Below are 23,259 nucleotides of genomic sequence, written 5' to 3'. Positions count from 1 at the left end.
TTTCTCTGTCATTCTCCTTCCCTTCATTGTTCTCTCCCTAACACACACTCACACCACACACACACACCCACACACACTTTCTTCTTTTCAAAACTGCATTTTCTTGAGAAAATGCATATTACGTTATAATAAGCTTGTGTCAATGAGTTTACATGATGCACTTTTATCATAATAAGTGAAAAAGCACTCAGGAGCTCTGGGTACTTGGGCATTGAAGAATGCAGAAAAAGATTTCTCCTGAGCACTATTCTGCTCACGGTTTTCCAGACAAAATTGAAGCAGCATATCATCTAAGGTTTATGAAAAATCTAGGTGGGTATTCTGGTTTGTTAACCTGCTAGCTATATCTAAACTCGGTAGAAAAACTTAACATTAAGGTTATTTAACATGTGCATATTTTTATTCTTCAATATAAGGATAATATTGGCCACAGTCCTAGAGAAGTGGTGAGATCATACCTGTGAACTGTTTATAGGTAAAAAGGCACAAATCATTTCAATTTTTTTGAGTGCTTTAGATGATACAGACATTGTGCTGAGAGTTATGCCAATATTATCTAAGGTCACCATGCCTCACTGTGAGACTGTAATGTCCTCATTCTATAGTTGGGAATTGAGGCAGGAATTCTAACTTATCCAAAGACACAAAGTTGAAGTCAAAGCTGAGGTGCGATTCCTGATCTGACATCAAAGTCAATCCTCGCTGATTCCCATAAGAACCTAAAATAAGTGAGAAAAATTGTCTTACTAATAATCATGTTCTTCACCAGTGACCTCCTGTTTTACTCATTCTCCCCAGATGTTTCCAAGTGATGTATACTTTTGAGGCATCTTCTATCTATAAGACAAACTTGAGATGCCTAGATCACACGTCTCTATGATCACCTATTCTGACAGATGATGCTTATAAGAACTCTAACAAAACAGAAAAGAAAACCACTGACTGATATTTTATAATGTAAAATAAGAATGTTTTCCTGAGACACACAATTGTCAAGTATGAACAAAAGAAGGAAGAGCCCATGTGAAAGTGGGAGAAATTAGATCATGATATTAAAAATTTTGATATTTTAATTTTATCATAGGTAATATTCTTCTAACTAATGTTCCTTAACATCCCTTACTCCTGAGATGTTTCCAGAATTTTAATTACTATGTCTTTCATAACTACCTGGAAATTTCCTCGGGGAAATGCTCTTAATCCTCTCAGTGTTCAAGATTCTATTATAAATAGTGAGAAATTATCATTTGTTTATCTTTGCTGCTGAAGGTAGATCTACAAACGTTATGCTCTTTGCAGTACAGATTAATGAAGTCACATATTTTAATTTTTATTCTTATTTTGAAGCTACTAAGACCTAAATTGTAGACATATTTGTTATCACCATGTTTTATTGGGTGAAAATTATATTATTGGGAAATATCATTATTTATAACCACAGTTTATTTAACAAAATGCTTATTCTTCATTTTTTACCCCTTTACCACTTCTCTGCAAAGACCATTGTGTTTTAAAATGTGGAGTTCCTGTCATGGTGCAGTGGAGACAAATCCAACTAGGAACTACGAGGTTGCGGGTTCAATCCCTGGCCTCACGCAGTGGGTTAAGGACCTGGCATTGCCATGAGCTGTGGTGTATGTCAGCAGCAGTAGCTCCAATTTGACCCTTAGCCTGGGAAACTGCATATGCCACAGGTGTGGCCCTAAAAAAGAAAATAAATAAATAATTAAAATGTGTGTGAATGGAGTTGAAAGTATTGTATTAGTGAGGATGATTGGCCACTTACTAGACCTCCACTGTTCTTCTTCATGGGAAATTCCTGAAAGGTTAATATTTTCTTAATTTTAAAATTTCATATTCTATATTATCTATTATTTTAATATATGATGAACACATGTAGTAAGTTGGCTCTATCCCAGAATTCACTTGGATTCTCTGATCCTAGAACTATGGGTTGCCTAACTTTGAGAGGCAGAGAGAGGCCATGGTCTATTACTGTAGTTCAGCCTGCTGTGAAGTTATTCAAGGCTCTTCTGGTCCATTAAGGAAGAACTATTAAAAGGAAAACCTTTCTTCTTTGGGGGTGGATGATCAAACTGAATTTTAAATACAAAGAAATAGAATGCTAGAACAGGTTATCAATTAGGCAGTGATATAAAGTTATTAAGGGTACACTACTACAGTCAGATTAATTAGCTTGCATCTTGATCTGTCCAATTAGTAGATGTCCAGTATAGGAAGACCGTCTTAGGCTTTCAGTGCTTCAGTTTCCTCAATTTTAGAATTATCCTAATAGAACCTGCTTCATGGGAACTTTGCAGGCAAAAGATTTAGCAAGCATTCAATACAAATTAGCTATTCTTAGTACATTTTAAAACTGAGGCTATTGCCACTAGAACAATCTTTCCTAGAGAATTTATTAATATTAAGTGCATTGAATGAACCAGATCTAGAGATCACGGCTCTTAAAAATCATATCATGAATATTCTCGAATATCCATTATGTTTAACAACTAAGCTAGACAGTTTAAAGGTTCCAAGATGAATGAGACAAATTCTGCTACCACAGAGCTAATGATTACCTATAAAGGAAAAAAAAAAAAAACAACTACGCATATAGGAAGCAAAATTGGAGAATTAATATTAGCTTATGTTTCTTAGATGTCTTTATGCTTTTTAATGTATTTTATACTTTGCAGTACCACTAGCCCAAGTCCAACTCTGTTAATTAGAGCATTATAGTTTCATTGAGCAGGGTTAGGAGATTTTTACATAGGGAAACTCCTGACCTTAGCTCTATTTCCCAACCAGAGTCTGCAGCTCTCACCTCACTAAGTATTTCTACACATAAAAGAAGGCACATGTCTAAATTCATGGGAATTTAGAGTAAAGGGTAACTCAGATCTGAACGGAAACTTCAGTGTCTATTGTGTTACATGGCCAATTCATTTTATTCATGGTATATTTCTTTCTTTCTTTTTTTTTCTTTATTTCTTATTAGGGCTTCACCAGTGGCATATGGAAGTTCCTGGGATGGGGGTTGAATCCTACTTCAGCTTCTAGCCTACACCACATCACCAGAAACACCAGATATGAGCCACATCTGTGACCTACCCCACAGCTTTTGGCAACACCAGATGCTTAACACACTGAGAGAGGCCAAGGATGGAACCCGCATTGTCATGGACGCTATGTTGGGTTCTTAACCTGCTGAGGCACAACAGGAACTTCTTTTTTTAAATACATGGTGTATTTAATTCCTATATTAATAATGTCAGAAGTAGGAAAATATTTTGAGATTAATTAACTTCCTAAATGTGCTCTTCTATTAGTTAGAGGAACTTATGATATAGTCATAGAATTAATACACTTCATAATATTAAAGGGGTACCTCAGGTAACACTTTTTTTCAATATGGCAAGCTAAATAGTTCCTCTTCTAACACTTTGCATTTTCATTTTCTTCCCCCTTATTTCTACATATCTGGCTACTTTTCCTTAACCCAAAGTCATATCCACAAGATTTTTGGCCATTCTGTCTGCATCCTGCCTCTTCTTATTTCTGATCTTATCAGCATGCTGTGTTTTTGTCACAGCAGCTCCACTAGGTGATGTATCTTATTTGTATATTTATTATTTACTCATTTTCAACAAGAATATAATATGACATAAGCCAGAGTCTTGTATATCTTGTTAAACCTCATGTTTCCAGGGAATTTAGAATACTTCTAGATATAACAAATATATTTGACATATAATTGGCTTGGATGCTTGTAAAATGTATTATTATAAGCAGTTATAAATAGGACCTCATTTATACATCCTCATTATATTATATTACCTTCAAATGTCACCTATTTGATCCTTGTGATGTTAACATTATTTCAATAATTTAGCAGAATATAAATATCTAATTCTAAGATTATATGAAGGTAATTGTCTATTTTACAGATAAGAACCTGATAAATATTGGTGATAATTACCTATAACACCCATTGAATAAAATAATTTTGCTTAGATATTCTTATATTGGGCATTGTGGAAAATCTTCATTAATTTTTAAATTATTTGAATTAGAATACAGATAAACATGACCCAATTTCAAGAATAAACAAATCTCTTCAGAGTTAAAAAAAAATTATTTTTCCATTGGCAGTACAGACTGGGTCTAAGGAAACACAATGCTAAATTTTACAGATGTAACAGAATTTATTCTTTTGGGGTTGACCAGTCATCAGGAGCTTCGAGTTCTCTTTTTTGTGATGTTCCTAGTGGTTTACATGATCACCCTGTTAGGGAACATTGGTATGATTATTTTTATCAGCATCAGTCCACAGCTTCAGAGCCCAATGTACTTTTTCTTGAGTCATTTCTCTTTTGTGTATGTGTTCTCTTCCAATGTCACTCCCAAAATCCTGGAAAACTTACTATCGGAGACAAAAACCATCTCTTATGTGGGGTGTTTGGTGCAATGTTACTTTTTCGTTGCCCTGGTCCACGTGGAGGTATATATCTTGGCTCTGATGGCCTTTGATCACTACATGGCCATCTGCAACCCTTTGCTTTGTGGAAGTAAAATGCCCAGGACTGTCTAAGTTCAGTTCATCTCTGTTCCTTACCTCTATGGATTCTGTTAGCTTAACATGCACGCTGTTGACATATGGCTTGTACTTCTGTGGAAACTCTGAAATCAACCACTTCCTGTGGGGAAGTCTACATGAAAGAATACACCATGATTGTTACCGCTGGGATTAACTTCATATATTCCCTCTCAGTCGTCCTCTACTACTCTCATCATAGTAGCTGTGCTATGCATGTGCTCCGCTGATGCAAGGAGGAAGGCATTCTCCAAGTGTGCGTCCCACCTAACTGCTGTTACCATGTTTTATGGGACTCTCATATTCATGAATCTCAGGAGGCCCACGGAAGAGTCCGTGGAACAGAGGAAAATGGTGGCTGTTTTACACCACAGTGATCCCTATGCTGAATCCCATGATCTACAGTTTGAGAAACAAAGATGTGAAAGAGGTGTTCAACAAAGCAATCATCAAGGCAAACGTGGGGCAGTGACACTGAAATCAATATTTCTGTGGTATGTCACTACCTGTTATAAATGTCCTGGCATAAAAGTTTCTAGCTCAAAAAGGACTTTCTAGAGACAATTCTTACATATACTAAGAAGTCCAATCTAACACAGTGATGCTGTGCCCAGTGAGTGGATTCTAGATACTATGCCTGCTTTATTTTACATATGCAAATGAATGATTAAAACTGACATATTAATGTCATTCATGAAAAATAGGAGGTTCCTCATTCCCCCCCTTTTCGTTAGAACCAGCTTCTGTCTGCTATTCCTACAGTGAGAGGCATTTTCAAGGACAGAGCCTTGAGAGATCAAAGGGCTATTGGGAATCTGGATGGTATGAGTGGCTGAACCCTGTGAAAGCCTCATATAAACTTTTAAGATTCTGGCAGACAGATGCAAAGATCTCCTTATCTTGTCACCGACCAAGACAAACCTCATATGTAAGTTCCTTTGCTTATTAAACCTGCCATCTACAAATCTAAAATGATCTACCTTTATTGTTCAGCCTCTCCTTGCCCTTCGTGTTGGGGAAAGTTTTAGATTTCACCAAGGTTATGAGTTAACACTTATTTAAGAAGTCATTTCAATTTAAAGCCACGGGGGGGTGGGGAAGAAATCCACAGAAACCACTTAAAGTGTCTTATTAAAAATAAATAACATCAAATATTTTATGTTTTTATTTTTAAATAAAATTACAGTGGTATCCTATGAAACTCAATAACAGAGAATGGCACTGGTTTCACAACAAAGCAGCCCTTGGGCATTGGACATTTTCAGAACAAAAATCACCACCCACTTTCTCTGTTTGAGCCCACATGTACTTCTCTTGACTATAGTATTTACATTTAATTTTAATTTCTCTACAAGCCAGCTTTTTGTTTTTCAGTGCACAAGGAGAGCTGCATCGAAAATCCCAGCCCCAGCATTCACCTAACCTAGGATCTAAGATTAAGTGTCCAATTGAGACTCAATAGAGTTACAGGGGTATAATTTCAAATTCCCTTGAAAGTCTTATCTTGATTGGTTTATCCTGAGTCCTGTGATCACTCCAGTAGGACCTTGAGTACAATTATGGATGTCATGTCCTGCCTTGGTGGAGGAAGGAGATTCTCAGAGGGAGAGGGTCATTATAAGCAGGTAAGTGGTTCAAATTGTGTTCATGCTTTTTGCTCACTCACTCATTCACTCATTCTTCCACCAGCATTCAGAGTGGTTACAGGCATTATATCAGACACCAGGAGTGATAAAATGTAGAAGATAAAACCTTTCTATAGTTCCCAAGGAAATGAGCAAGGCTAGACTGTGTATTTAAGCCAAACTGAGGCATTATCATGGCATACTGGCAGTCTAGTAAGGCAGAGAAGATATTGGCATTAGAATTTGGTGGGCTTAACAAAAAAGAACCAGGACTGATAATGTGACCCTCATTTCTTCTTAACAGCCTAATGATCTTTCTTTTCCAAACTGCTACTGCCTTATCCCACATGTGCCCTTTTTCTCCTTGGGGCTTGAAACAATTCTCTCACACCTCCACATCCCCCCAAGTCACTTGTGGCTAGTATCTCATACTACTGGAATTTTTGCCTTCTTTGCACATTAATTTCCTTCATCATTTTTCTCTGATAGTTTAAATCTTTCTGAGTTTTACTAACTCATACTGATGATTTGATTGTTATCTGCCTATTCTACCAACTGTTCTGTCCTGTCAAGAATGTGCTTGTTATTGCTCTCCGAGAATGGCTCCAATATCATGCACATGGTAGACACTGAACATTTGAATTTATCTGTGAACATTCCAGTTGAAGGTTTAAGTGGATTTCAGATTATATTGCTTTATAATCACCTCAAATTAACTTAGCCATACTATAAGTAGTTGGTTTGTATGAGATGGTTAAAAAGGATAAAGATAAAAGGTTTCTTTTTTCCCTTTTTTATTTTTTTTGTCTATGAAGTTGCTGTTTATTTAATTATTTTTGTGCACTTTGATGTATGTGCTGTCTAACAATAAAACTGGAATTTTATTTTGCTGTGTTATTATAAAAAAAAAAAACCATCCCAACATAGAGGTATATTCTTGGCAACTTATAACAATCATATTTATTACTACTCCTTCCTGTTCTCCAACCCATCATAATTTAATTACATCAAAAAAACTTCAAGGATCTTTGGAAAGCACAGCTTTGCTTAGGGAATTTAGGGACAAGTCTGCTTTTTATGTTTTGATAGAGTTAATAAAAGGAAGTATGGCTTTCCTGATTCCCAAATCTATGCGGTGAAAAATCATTGTTTCAACGGACATGTTAATCTGTGTAATTTCAGGGACTGATCAGTATTGAATTTAGTGGTGGTCAGAAACGGAGGAAAGATGATTAGCAGACAGGGTACAGTTGAGCAACAGGCTACTGGGTGGAATGACATAGGGATGAACACCTTCTTTGCCCCTTTCTCTATCCTCCACAATATGCACAACAGAAACACTTTTGAAAGGGTTATTGGATGCAACTTGGAATGGATTTACAATGAGATCCTACTGAGTAGCATTGAGAACTATGTCTAGATACTTATATCGCAATAGAACAAAGGGTGGAAAAAATGTATACATGTAAGTGTAACTTGGTCCCCATGCTAAACAGCGTGGGGAGGGAGAAAGGAGTTGATGTATCTTATTATCAGTTGGATAGAAACTATCCAGGTCAAAGATATCTGTGTTACATACTCTTAGAGTAGAAATTCCTTTAAAATGTAAATTTCACGCTTTCAAACATTTCAGTTTCATATTGATTGCTAAAAGATAGAACTCATGTACAAAATCATATTACTCATATAAAGAATGGTAAAAAATAAATGTATACCATCAAAAGCTTATAAAAACAGCATAATTGCATGTGGCATTGTCCCAAGACAGGTGTTGTTCCGAGTGGTTTTTAAAGTTTATTAGAGGCAGGACATAGCATTTTCAACAGCTTTACTCAAGGCATTTTTTACCTGTTTCTTCCTCAAGCTGTAAATCATGGGGTTCAACATGGGGATGACTATCGAGTAGAATACAGAGGCCACTTTGTCTGTGTCAAGGGAATGGATGATTTTGGCTGCAGATACATGAAGATCAGAGTCCCGTAGAATATAGTCACAGCAGTCAAATGAGAACCACAAGTCGAGAAGGCTTTGAACCTCCCTTCTGTAGACTGGATTCTCAGGATGGCAGCCACAATGTACAAGTAAGAAATAAGGACAGTGGTCAAAGAGCTGACCATGTTGAATCCCGCAAACATGAAGATCAACATCTCTTTGAGGCTGGTATCGGAGCAGGTGAGGGCCATCAAAGGGACATCATCACACCAAAAATGATTGATGACATTGGGGCCACAGTAGATCAATCGGAAAGTAACAACTGTGGGGAGTAAAGCAACAGAAAAGCTGTATAAGTAGGGGCCGGTTACAAGCTGCATACAGACCTTTGGGGACGTGATCACCACGTAGAGAAGAGGATTGCATATGGCCACATAGCGGTCATAAGTCATTATTGCCAGAAGGAGCATCTCCAAAATCAAGAAGTTCAGGAAAAAGCCCAACTGTGTTGCACATGCGTAGAAAGAGATGGACCTCTGCTTGGTCAGGAGGGTCTCCAGGAACTTGGGGTCAATTGAGGAAGAGTAACAAAGGTCTACAAAGGCCAGATTGCTGAGAAAAAAGTACATAGGTGTGTGAAGTCGAGAATCCAGTCGGATTAAGGAAATCATCCGAGTGTTTCCTACCAGAGTTAGAGAATATACCACTGAAATGAGCAGAAAGAGAAGTTCAATCTCCCTATGGACTGAAAAGCCCAAAAGAATGAATTCTGTCACCCTGGTGCTATTTGTTTCAGTCATTCATTCCAGTCTCTCAGTTGATGAATAAAGACAGTTGAAGACAGAATTACCAGGAGTAAGAAATGATTTTCAGACACAAAACTTATATGTTTCAACCCAAGAAATTATTGTTCATTGAAGGAGAATATCAAAACAAACAAATGCATCCCATTTCAAACTCTCCTCTCTGGCTATTTGTAATTTTGCAAGACCAAAGGTTGAGGGCCAATAAAAATAATGTTTGCAAAAATATTTAATATTTAGATGTAGATAATTTAAAATTATATTGAATAAAGAGAAAAAAGCAATCGTTAAAATTTTCTGCCCCCATATTTTCTTCCTGTTGGAGCAAAACCTTTGTGTGCTAGTTTGTTAGCTTTTTGAGTAGATATTTTTAATTTACTTGAATAAATACACATTGTGATCAATGCAAAGTTAAACAGGATATTAAATGGGTATAAAAAGGGGGTCATTGGATGTTTTTCCTTGTGGATGAGGTAAATTTTGAATTCATATATAATCCATTCATTTTAAAATTCTGTGCTTTCTAAAAATGAAAAATACACTTGGAGTAGATCTAGAATAAATGTATTTTTAAAAGTATGATTCTCTATATTAAAGTATTCTTCAGTGCTGTATTTTAATTATTTTCAACATTTATAATCAGGAATGTTTTCTACAATCCTTGGAAAATTTTCTGTGAAATAATCCTCCTGCCTTTAAAAGGTGGTATTGGGGATTGGCATACATGCACATTGTGGCATGTGGAATGACTGGCCAATGGGGACCTGCTGTATAGTATCCCACAAGGAACTATACCCAGTAATCTATGATAATCTACATGGGAAAAATCTGAAAAAGAATGGATGTGTGTATATGTATAACTGAATCACTTTGTTGTACATCAGAAACTATCAAAACTATAATCATAAATCAACTGTACTTCAAAAAATTTAATAAGTGAAAAAAGTGGTAATCATTTGATAAGAGAGAAATTTTCAGAAAGTGATATTCCTTCCTTATGATGTTCTGCTTGCATGGTATGCTTATTGCGAGTTACATGCCTTTTCCACTTCTGAGGCTGAGAAAACTAATTAGCTAAATTAATTTAGGGAGAAAAGTAAAAAAATACATATTTTATAAGTCTCACAGTATCAAAATAAAAATAAAGTTTACGAAATAGAAATAATTAACACCCTTTCTCCTCAAACATATTGCTCGAAGGGAATCTTTTTTTTTTTTTTTAGGTTATTGCCAGTAGTCAGAAAATCTGTTCTTTAGTTTTTTCTTCTCTATTGACTGATCTTAATACTATGGCTTGTACATACTGTGTTTCTAAAAGCTAAACATATATAAACATACATGCACACATATACATACATATATGCATATATACAAATACACATATTACATATGAGTGTATATGTAAAATATGACATGAAAACAATTTCCCCAAATCCATTTACTTTCCTCTTGGTGGAGTCAAAACCCACCTGTGAGAGTTGTGTTTGAACTGACTTGTCTTCTTAAACTGGCATCTTAACACAGATATTTGTAAAATAGCTCAGTATGCTAGGAATAGAATAGAAGAAGAAATAAGAAAGTACTGATTTGGCCAAACTTTGCCTGCTTCCTTCCATGGAAACATATTGACTCTGATTTCAATTTTGGTCTTCCATGGAAAATATCACGTTGGTCTGTTTTAGAGATAATTTGTGGAAGTTTTGGCATTAAGTTACTTTTCTTTGTGCATATATTGGGATCAGGCTTATTTCATTTTCCCTCTTTGCAATAAAATAAAAAATTTCAAAACCCACACACCTCATTAACTTCAAATTTGGAAAAGACCAGGTCCTATTTTATGAACTACTTTCACTCATGAATATCTCTTCGATATATGTTCTTTTAAAAGCATCAAAAGCTTCCTCTGAAAGGGAACACTCACACATACAAATGCTGTTTTTCCTAAGGAATTGGCTTCTGAAGTTTTATCAACAAATAAAAAGTGTTTTCTTCTTCTAGAAAAAGCCAAAGTCTTAGGAAGCAGTTGAAGGAGATATTTTATTGGGGGGGGTAAGAAAAGTATTTCATTCTTCTGTGTAAATGTCAGCTTTATCCAGTTGGACTAGAGCTAGACAGGGTCACCTACTTACTTTTAAATAAGGGAAATTGTGAATGACTTGGGAAAGGAAGGCTGTGGAAATGGCCAACAGCACCAATTTTTTTTTTTCTTCTTAGGGCCAAACCTGCAGGATATGGAAATTCCCAGGGTGGGTAGGTGTTGAATTGGAGCTGCAGCAGCCAGCTTACACCACAGCCACAGCAACACCAGATTTGAGGCATATCTGTGACGCACACCACAGCTCACAGCAACACCAGATCCTTAACCCACTGAGCAAGGTCAAAGACTGAACCACATTCTCATGGATACTAGTCAGGTTCTTAACCTGCTGAGCCACAACAGGAACTCCTCAACAGCACCTATTAACCTACCCAGTTGTAGAAGAACTCTTCCCCTGAATGTTTCCTCAGGGGCTCTCCTTTCCAATGACACTCTCTCTGACAGTCAGGGCATGTGAAGATGTGATCTAGGACTTTATATAATGCAATCTCTATTCCTCCGAGTGTTATTTCCTAATATTCCCCAGACATGACTACATGAGGGTCACTGACTCTCCAGTGTGCAACTCTGATGAGAAAAAGAGTAGCCTATAAAACCAAGGTAACATTAGGTCATATTTGAAGTGAGAATGATGTCACAATGAAATCACTAGTCCTTGGTATGTATGTCCTATTCACTTCAGACAAAGAAAATAAAGAAAAGCAAAACCAAGTGGCAAAAATTTTAAAATCACAACCACTTGAAATGCATTGTCATTATTTTTTTTACATTAGTTCCTTTAATTCCCTGTGATCTTAGTCAAAGTGATTCTGATTCAATTATTTGGTTTATACCTATTAACTGAATGTCTTTTAGGCCTTGAAGTTGTATGTTTTCAAGTAGACAGAACTGTTTATTTTTTCTTTGCCAAGTGTGAACACAAAAACAGTAAATATCCTTATCTTCATCCAATAGAGTTGATATTTAACTTTTAAAATCACGTGGCATTAATTTGTTCTATGACCTGAATCAAGAATATATACTATTGTTTGTCCAAAAAGCTAACAAACAGCTCTGATATTATTAAGTAATCCACCTATTTCTTATTCATTTACAATGAACCAACTTTTGTATATAATAAAAACCTTGGAGTTTTAGAAAACTCGATATGTATAGGTTATTACTATTATTATTAGTATTGTTGTTGTTATCATTTGTGGACACACCCATGGCATATGGAAATTCCTGGGCCAGTGATGGAACCCGCACCACGCCAGTGACCTAAGCCACTACAGTGACGATGCCAGATCCCTTAACACACTGTACCACAAGAGAGCTCCACTATGGGGTATTTTTATAAATCCTTTATTTTGTAAAAAAAAAAATGTGTTTCCAGAATATAAATAAAATACTGGTGTCACTTGAGTAACACAGGTTTGAACTGTCTGGATCCACTCATATGTGAATTTTTCTCAATAATACCTTGGTAGGATTGTACCCCATGAAGTTGTTTGTCTCTGCAGGTGTGGAACTGCAAATACAAACCTGCTGTAAAGTTGTTAGCAGATTTTCCACCTGGTGGGGTTGGTGCCCCTAACCCCACATTTTTCAAGGGTCAACTGTATAAGAATGCTGATTATAAAATTTGATATACAGAAAAACACGAACAAAATATATTAATCATCCACTAGGGCGAACCAGTTTGTTCTTTAAGTTTGGGGACAACTCGTTTTTCTTTTTTCCTTCATGTTTGTCTATACTTTATTAAATTGTGCTCATAGTATGTGACAATTTAATGCTTAAATCCCAATTTTTTTCCAGCAACTCAGTTGTCCCTCAATATACATGAGGGATTGGTTCCAGGACACCTCTCCCCACCATCGGCAGCCCCCATGGATCCCCAAACCCAGGGGTACTCAAGTCCATTGTATGAAATGGCATAATACAGCTGTCCCTCCAGGCCAGGGGTTCCACAGGAGTGGATTCACTAGGCATGGATCCTGGATGAGTCCACTAATTCAGAACCCACACATATCAGCTATAGGTATGTCAGGGTTTTACATGCCTTTTAAGATTCTTCCCAAAGCATGTTTCTAACTTATCTATTAAATTCCTATTTTAACATTTTGTTATTTTTTCTAGTTAGTAAGATAATTATTCTGTAATAAATTCCCTTAAAATTAGTTAAAAATTAACCAATTAAAATGTTCAAAATTGCTTTAGAATATCCAATACTTTTAAGATAAAATACTGAAAAAATAGAAATGCCAAATAAGAGAATATGTCAACTTCAAAACTTTTTATTTATTGCTAAATTATCTTGTTTTCAAATTTGTACCTTGCCAGGTTGCTTGTTTTTAAATACTGCCTCCGACTTACATTCTCCCCCTTTTCTAAATATCATTCCAGTAATCCTTTTACTCCCTTTATTCTGTGGGAAGTCTCCTCACCAAGGTCATGTTATGTAACCTGTGATATCTGCCACATTCCTTCTCAGGTCCATTGTTGGTTCCTCCTTATTGCCCTGACCTCCAAATGTTGGACAGCCACAAGCTCAGTTCCTTGTTGTTTTGTCTGATTATTTCTATACATATTCCTTTGCTTGTTAATTTCATTCTATTTTGTACATCTAAGTGTCTATGTGCCATCAACTCCCAATGTAACACTTTAGCCCCATACATTCTTCTGAATCTAGACTCTCATATTCAGCATCCTACCTGACATCTTTACTTGGGAGTACACTAAGCATTTTGGATTTAGTGTCCAAAACTGAGTTTCTAATACCCTGACCCTCCCTGTCTCAAGCCTGCTCCTCTCAAAATCCTCTTATCACAGCCCATAGGAACCCTATGGTTGCTCCAGGCAAAATCCTTGAGTCACCCTAAACTTGGAGGAATTCAAGTTGGCACTACTTTCCAGTGTAACTGGCATCCAACTACTTTTCACCAACTACAATTCTCTGGTTTTATCTACCGTCCTTAGAACTAGGGTGGCTGTTTTCATCCTTTCCCTTTTTGAGTGATTTTTAAAAAAGAATAATTCTTTTAAAATTAGGTTATCTTGGAGTTCCTGTTGTGGCTCAGAAGTAAAGAACCCAACAGTTATCCACGAGGATCAAGGTTTGATCCCTGGCCTCACTCAGTGGGTTAAAGATCTGGCATTGCCATGAGCTGGGGTGTAGCTCACAAATGAGGCTTGGATCTGGGGTTGCTGTAGCTGTGGTGTAAAGCGAGCAGCTATCCCTCCAATTTGAATCCTAGCCTGAGAACCTCCATATGCCATGGTGCAGCACTGAAAAAAAAAATCTAAAATTAGGTTATCTTATTCCCTGGTGTAGAATCCTGTATTGTTTCCCATTACACCCAAAATAAAATCCAAAATTCATTCTAGTGCCCCCAAAACGGATTAATCTCGCCATTGTTACCTATCTAATCATTGATATTTTAATCGCTCTCTTCCCCATTCCTATCCTTCTATCCCCACTGACTTCAGATATTCTAGGGCTCACCAGCCTTAGGTATTTACATTTGTTCCCTCTGCCTGGGCTATCTTTTCTTAACCATCTCATTCTTGCTCCTTTGGATACTTTCAAGGTGGTAATACATGAGAACACTGAAGCCAGATTATCTAGGTTTAAATTCTGTTTCTTCTGTTATGTGCCGTGACAATACTTGGTCACCTAACAGGCTGTGTCTTATTTTCACCATCTTTACAATGAAAATCGTAGTAACTGCCTCTGGTGCTACATTAAGGATTAAATGAATGTGTAAAGTATGTAAAGTGTGGGGAATCATGTCTGGATTATCATAAGTGCTATGTCAGCATTAATGACTAGCACACTACTTCTCTTCCCTAATTTACTTCTTTTCCCCTCAATATCATTTATCATTATACCAAATTTTTATTTTATTAGTTTATCATCTCTGTTAGCTATTGTGTGGACAGAGATTTTTGCTCTCTTATTAGCCTCTTTCTTGGCACATACTGGAGACTCAATACATTTGACTCCTATAAGACTTTCCATTTTTTTTCTACACTAACATTAATAATTACGTATATATATTCATTTCCTATGAGCCATGATGGGAATTCTTTTTTCCCTGATACCTCTAAGCTGCAAATTTGGTTTATTCCTTCAGACAATTTTATTTTGTTTTTCATGAGGTGACTTGATTTGATATCTTTTAATATGTTTCCATTGTGATATGATTTTAGTGTGATGTGCAATTTTTATAAAATGATCAAATCATAGTTATAAGCATTTTATCATATTTTAGTTCCTAACTTCTATTTCAAACGTGTGCCGGAACCAACGCTTTGCCTAATTATTGCAGCTCACAGAACTTTGCCTCTATCCAAACTGTGCAGACACAGTATATACCATTTATATTGCCAGTGTGTATATTTTACATTTGCTTTTCCACCCATTTTCCATTTGAATAGGCCTTTACCTAGCTGACTCATTTGGATTTCTTTATTTAGGAAAGGATTTAGCCCATTGGTATTCTTTGGTGCTTTCTAGCAGGGCCTTCTGGCCAAAGCATATATCAAAAACCTTAATTTGAAAAAAAAAGTAGTAGTTTAACACTGAATTAGGAAAAAAATTAGTCAGTGATTATATTTCCAAATTATTTGGTATTGGTTAATATGCAGTATCTCTCCACAGAATTTAGAAGTTTCCAAGTGCTTATTGCTTGCCCATACTGTATAATAGGAAAAAGATCAGGTTAGCATTTCCATTTCTAGCCAGGCTGCAAAAATTCAGAATATCTGGGGAAATTTAGAAAATTGCCATTTCTTTGGTAAACTACCATTCTTCATCTGATGCTTCTAATTAAATAATTGCCAATTATTATGTAAAGAGAAACTCAAGTCAGACTTTGCTTCAGTGTCCATGATGAAACTGCCTCTCCAGGTCTTATTATAAAACTCTTGTATTTCAAAGAGAATTCCCTACTGTAATGGCTAAAACTGGATTTACTTTCTAATGAGTTTCAAGGGGCCTTATTAAAATGTTTCTCAGCTTTTTCATGGGGACATATTAACTGAAACTATTTTCAACAAACATAAATTTTCAACTCAAGATTAATGAATATGCAGTGTAGTTTGAATCCTCTGATTCCTTGGGGATGGCTATTCCCTCTGCCTCCAGCACCTTCCTTTGGGAGAGGAGAATGCAGTGGGAAGAGGAGCAGCTTTAGAGCAGGATATAGGCTAACAGTCTCTTCTATCTTCCCATGTGCACCTGGGTAGGTCATAAACTCTGAGCCTCAATAAGAAGTGAAAAATACTCCTTACAGTTCCAGGCAATTTTGAGGAGTCAGCTGTGAATGAATATTAAATTACTTTAAAAACTGTGGATTGATGATTCTGTAACAATTACCAGTGGCACGATAATGATGACAATAATGATAACTGTGGCTAAAATTCACTGGGTACTTGTTATATTCTAGGCAAGGTGCTAAAAATGTCTACAAACATTATATCATTATTCCTTACAAAACACTGTGCTGTAGGAAAAATGTTCCCAACATTTCAGATAAGTTCAGACAATTTAAATAATTTCCTTCAGTCACAGCTGATACATGTGTTAGCTAGAATCAAGATTAAAGTCATACTATAGAATGGATATATATTTCAAAATTAATCTAACCCTAAAATTCTCAAGAACATATTATTACAATATATCTTTTATTACAAATGACAAGAATCTTGGGTACTTGTGTTATTTTCAGTAATGATATGAATATTGTTTTAGGAGTTCCTGTTATGGCTCAGTGGTTAATGAATCTGATTAGGAACCATGAGGTTGTGGGTTCAATCCCTGTGGGTTAAGGATCCGGCGTTGCCATGAGCTGTTGTAGGTCTCAGGGGCAGCTCGGATCCCGAGTTGCTATGGCTCTGCCATAGGCCAGTGGCTACAGCTCCAATTAGACCCCTAACCTGGGAACCTCCCTATGCCACAAGTGCGGCCCTAAAAGGACAAAAAGCCAAAAAGCCAAAAGAAAAAAAAAAAAGAATATTGTTCTAGTTAGCTAGATAGAGAAATATATATATAGAGAGATGTACTTGTATAATTTACTATTCCCTTAGTTATGCTTCTGGTGTGAGCAGGGATTCATAGTTGCAGTGGGATTGTTATTTGAGGGAAGAAAAATAATTTATTTGGTTGGGATATATAAAACAATTTAATGATATATATCCCTCAAATAACAATCCCAGTGCAACTATGAATCCCTGCTCACACCAGAAGCATAACTAAGGGAATAGTAAATTATACAAGTACATCTCTAATTTTTCTTATTTTTAAGGTACATGTACACCATCTATAACATGATCTTTTTCATTTTGAACTCCATTTTTTCTATTCATTTTTCTACGTATCAGTCTCTTTCAAATTCGCTGCATGTTTCTCCACAATGTTAGGCCACCACCTTGTCTAAGGGTGTGCTCACTGAGATGTATCTGATTATATCGATCTGCACGTAAGACATTTTTGTTTTTTCTGTCTACTACAGGATTTAGTCCAAACTCTTTAATATGAACTACAACGCTCTGTGTGCCCATGGTCCTGAGTGTCTTTCTGAAGTCTGCTTTTCCTGCTTCTGCATCTGCCATAAAATTTCTCTGCTTCATTGATTGTGGCTGTACTTCCTGTATTTGCCTGCTCGGTATCACTAAAATGCTTCTCCAGAGCTTTTCCTTTCTGTGTAAATGTCCAATTCCTTTTCATCCTTCTAGTACAAGCTCAAAAGTTAACACTGTGGTATAATTTTTACCAAATTATCTCAATGTCTCCTTATGTGACCCTCTAACACTGTAGGGAAATGTTGACTGTAAACTCTGCCTTTCTTGTGTCAGTTATATTTCTCATGCTATAGTATAATGTATATTATTTTTTTCCACATGTGTCTCTCTCATTAGACTGTGAGCTCTCTGAGGGCAGAGACTGTTAACAGAGTTGTAATTGTTAACTCCAGTGCCTTACACATAGAAGCAACTCAGTTTACTATTTTTATTATTTTTAGCAAAGAACAGACCAAGGTGAATAAAAACTAAAAGAAAAGAAACAAAGTATAAAAATAGTATCATTTCTAAGACAAAAATACTATTTGTTTGGTGGCTTTTTAAAATTTGACTATTTTTTGGAGTTCCTGTCCTGGCTTAGTGGTTAATGAATCTGACTAGGAACGAGGAGGCTGCAGGTTCAATCCCTGGGCTTGCTCAGTGGGTTGGGGATCTGGCGTTGCCATGAGCTGTGGTGTAGGTTGCAGATGTGGCTTGGATACTGCGTTATTGTGGCTCTGGCATAGGCCAGAGGCTAAGGCTCTGATTAGACCCCTAGCCTGGTAACCTCCATATGCCATGGATACGGCCCTAGAAAAGACAAAAAAGACAAAAAAAAATTTTTGACTATTTTTAATGTATGTCTTAGTTCAGTACACATATAAATAATATATCTTGGAGTTCATGTCATGGCGCGGTGGTTAACGAATCTGACTAGGTACCATGAGGTTGTGGGCCTTGCTCAGTGGGTTAACTATCTGGTGTTGCCATGAGCTATGGTGTAGGTAGCAGATGTGGCTTGGATCTGGCATTGCTGTGGCTCTGGCGTAGGCCGGCAGCTACAGCTCTGATTAGACCCCTAGCCTGGGAACTCCATATGCCGTGGGAGCGGCACTAGAAAAGGCAAGACAAAAATAAATAAATAAATAATCTCACACTATTGCAAATAGATTTTCCTCTTGTGCTTTTGCATGTATAATATATAGGGGGTGTCATGGGGGGATTTTTATTGTTCTAATTTATTGATTTCCTTGCAGTTTCCTGATCACATGATTTGTAAAAGGTGTTTTTATTTTTTCATTTAAAATATCTTTGCCTCATAGATTATAGGGATATGAGGCCTTATTGTAGGATGAGGAACTGGTTTTTGGAAATTAGTCTGGTTTGATAAGACTCCAGTTTTCAAGATCTTCCTAGTCTAGAATGCTTATTAAAGACTTTATGATTGCCTTTTAACTAATAACTAAATTCAGTATACCTTTTGGAATAAAGACAAGAACCCTCTGGTTTAAAAATCAGATCTTCTCCTTTGCATGTATTATATCTACTTCTGCATTTTTTCTTTTATTTTTTTGACCACAGCTGTGGCAACCTCCAATCATTCAGGGATCAAACCTGCATCCTGGAGCCACAGGGACACTGCTGGTCCCTTTGTGCCAAAGCAGGAATTCCTGTATCCTCCTTCTAAATATTTGTTCTAAACTGTCATTAATTGAATTAATCAGAGTCATTAACATTCAAAGGGCGATTTCTTATTCCTTCACTTAGAAAACATTTTGAAGGTATATATACATAATTTTCTTGGGTAAAGATTTGTTGGCCTCTATGATAATACTTTCTTTCTTCCTTTTTCTTTCTTTTTTTTCTTTTTTTTTTCTGCACCCATGGCATATGGAAGTTCCTGGGCCAGGGATCAAATCTGAGCCACGGCTATGACCTATGCCACAGTTGTGGAAACACCAGATCCTTAATCCACCGTGCCATGGTGGGAACTCCTCTATGCTACTACTTTTAATAGAGATGAACTAATATTTCAAACCCCAAGCTGAAAAACTACTTATACACTTTTTAAAGTTTTATTTTTTTTAAGAAATAAACTATTATATAATCAACTTTCTATTATGGAAATTTTCAAACCTATACAAAATGAGACAATTTGCTATCATAATTCCCCCTTTAGAAATGGCCAGGTTCAACATGTCCATTTGTGGTCAGGTATGTTTCATCCATACTTGTTACTTCATCTACTGACCCTCAAAGTTGTTTTAAAATACATCTCAGTTTTTACCTCATTTCATCTACTGATGCTCTCCAGGCACAGACTACTAAGAATGAATCCCTAGTCAGCTCTGTGTTATTGTTGCTTGTTTCAACAAGTGAGATTAGGCACCACAGAAATGAAAGCATCTCAGTACAAGTTCTTAGCAACCTGGCTCCCTGTGGGATTTCAACTTGTTAGGTTATTTATAATAGGGTTCAGGAAAGCATAGTTGCACTCTCGATTGGGTGCTATCAGGTAGAAGCAGCACTTCTATGATTTGGTATGTCAATGACTCTTATTTAGAAACTGGACAAATTGGAGGAAGGCTAAAGCTTTTGTTGGTAAGGAAGCAACAATCCCTTGCAGTAGCTGAGGTGAGAAGGGCGTTTGATCGTGTTTGTGGTTTAGGCATGTTATTGATTTTGTCTATGCTCTGACTTGTTACAGATTCATGCTGTCTTTGTCTCACTTCATCACTGTTATCATGTAAACTTTTCTCCTAGTGATGTTTTTAGTGCCAGACAAGATCCAGCTGACAGTTGTCAGATGTTTTTTCCTTCCTCATAGCTATACATTTTTTTTATTTTAAATATATGCTTTTCATCACATGACTAAAAGGTAAAGAGTGGATATTTTAAATAGGCAGTAAAGATCCACACATGTCTTCATTTCTAAGAATATCAGTTTTGCTTATTCTTTAAATACTGACTTAAGTGTTTCATTTTTCCAAAAGTCTTAAATTATTTCTAATAGGGTTAGATTATAAACCTAACCTTTGCTTAAATGAATAAGGTGATCATTCTTTCTAACAAATTCTCACAACATTTAACTATTACAAATAAATAGAACTCTTGGAAGAGTGTCTAGCACAATATGAGTGGCCCTACTAAATGTCGGTGGATATTCTTGTTATTAAAAATTGTAATGCTCTTTTATTCAATCATAGCTTGGAACTGACAGAAATACTCATATAAGCTTGAGCAACCTTGCTTTTCTCATCTTTTTAAATGTTCATGTTTAAATGTTTCAAATGTTTAAACTAGATGACCACAAATATTCAGATCGAGGGTGTTAAAAGTAATTAATTTTGAGATCTTGAGAAACTGAAAGCAAGGGTTAAAACACAATTCCTGCCATTTGATGGTAAGTTGTGTTATGACATATGCTTCTTTTTCAGAGTGCTTATTCAACTACATATAAATTAATTTATTTGTTAAAATAAGGACCTGTATTAGTAGTCAGGGACACAGTGATGAGCAAAGTAGAAATAGTCCCTCTCTCATGGTCCTGGCAGTCTGTTGAGAAAAAGACCTAAAATAAATTGTCACACAAAGGAGCAGAAAATCATAACCTGTGATCATTCTTTCAAATTAAATTAGATATACATGTCAATGAGATTATATAGAGAAAGACAACACAGTTCAGGTTATAGCCAAACATCCCTTAGAAAATGATGCCTACTTTGAATTCTCAAGAAAGGGTTGACAAGAGAGATGGGAGGTAGGAACATCATTTAAGAAAGGAGAGATAATATGCAAATTTCATGGGAGGAGGAAACTTATAAGACTAATTTGACATAAAACTAGTGTAAGATGAATAGCTCCAGGGATCTTCTATACCACTTTGGCTATAGTTAATAGTTTATTGTGCACTTATAATTTTAAAAGGTATATCTTATGTTAGATGTTTTACTACAATTAAAAAAAGAAACAAAACAAGGACATTATGGTATCATAAAAGGCAAGAAGTGAGATAACATACATCATTTTCAAATTTCAGAGGAAATTCAAAAAAGGCTTGACAAATGTTTATTATATATGTCTGTAATATGATAGTGAAATAAACTAGAAAAAACAGGCTTCAGTGGTGTGGAGGAAAACTGAATAGAAGGAATTAAACATTAGGAGAAATTGGAAGTGGTAGAAAACGTTTTCAAGAATTTTGGCTATTGCTGTGAGGAGTGTTTTACACAAACACATTTTGAAATTGATTTGAAAATGATTTTCTAGTTTGAAATGTGTGGAAAAAAACCCTGGATTTCACCATTAATAATGACCCATTTCCCTTATTGTGTAGATTCACCAAGTTAGAGTCTGATATTTTTGTAGAAGTAGTTTGTTTTCCAGGTAGGTTCTTGGAGTATCTTGGTTTTATTTATGGTTCTCATTTTTTCACTTTTTAAAGCAAACACCTTTTGAATATTACTTATCCTAGAATTTACTCAGTCCTTCACATACATTAATTCATTCAATATTCTCCAACACATGAAAAAGTATACCCTTTTGGCTTGATTTTATAATCAAGGCTTAAAAAGAGTGTGGACTTCACCCAAGGGAAAGAAAGTGGATGTTGCCCAAGGTTTCATAAGTAAGTGACTCAGAATTTAAATACTGGTCTTATCCTTTCGCAAAACTTGAGTTCTTATTTAAATGAATTAAGGTTTATTATTTATTTATTTATTTATTTTTAGGGCCACACCTGCAGCATATGGAGGTTCCCAGGGTAGGGGTCAAATCAGACCTCTAGCCGCTGGCCTACACCACAGCTAGAGAAATGAGGGATCATGGCAAAACTTGATCCTTAACCCACTGAGCTAGTCCAGGAATCAAACCCACATCCACAGATTCAAACATGCTAGTCAGATTCATTTCTGCTGAGCCACGATGGGAACTGCCGAATTAAGGTTTATGGTCTCTTTATGTGCTTGTCTGTAATAGAACCTATTTTTGCTTCATGGAAATTGTCCGATTGGTATATTCGAAGTATAGTTCCTTTAAGGATACCGATAATTAAAATTTTTTAATCACCAACATCATTTGTCCAACTTATTGTACTTTGAGAGAAACAGGGAAGGGAATATTATAGTTTTCAGATATCTCTCGAGGCTCAAGTTTAGATTCAAAAGGATCTACAAAATAATAAACCACCCAAACCGCTTTACCATGAGGTTGGTGGGTGCCAGGATCGTGGCTCAGCAGGTGAGTCATGCGGCAGTTGCAGATGGAGTGAATCACCAACCCTCCAGCCATAACTTGGAAACCTCTCTCCTTGGTGAGCAGTGGTATTAAATGAAACCAGTCTGCTTTCAGAGATAAAAATTGTAACGTTCTAACTGCATTCCATTTTCATAATATCTGCTTTTCAGTACTTTCTAAAGGATATCCTTTTGTACTTTAAAATACTTCATCGATCTTAACTCTCTCTTACTTACACATGCATACCCCCCCATACACACACTCTTTAAGTGACCTCATATTGAATTAACCAGATAACCTTCTAGAAATACCCCCACCTGCAGTGGTACCAACAAAAGAGAACTGTTCCTATACAACTGATGGATTAGAAATATGAGAGCAGGTGATTTCTTGTCTAAAATTCTCTTATGAGGGTGGGTTACA

General features: G+C 36.2%; 2 pseudogenes; one reads left to right on the top strand and one right to left on the bottom strand.

Moving 5' to 3' along the window:
* Window positions 1-4,180: 4,180 nt before the first annotated feature.
* LOC146406204 (olfactory receptor 5M9-like) lies at window positions 4,181-5,069 on the top strand (annotated as a pseudogene).
* Window positions 5,070-7,939: 2,870 nt separating this feature from the next.
* LOC100156187 (olfactory receptor 8U3-like) lies at window positions 7,940-8,954 on the bottom strand (annotated as a pseudogene).
* Window positions 8,955-23,259: the final 14,305 nt, after the last annotated feature.

Source organism: Sus scrofa, chromosome 1, assembly GCF_054392235.1.
Source record: "Sus scrofa isolate SSC_HxYL_T2T_F1_AM1 chromosome 1, Sscrofa_HxYL_maternal_Yorkshire_Landrace_v2.0, whole genome shotgun sequence".
NCBI lineage: Eukaryota > Metazoa > Chordata > Mammalia > Artiodactyla > Suidae > Sus > Sus scrofa.
Note: the sequence above shows the minus strand (reverse complement) of the source record. Positions and strands in the feature narration are given on the sequence as shown.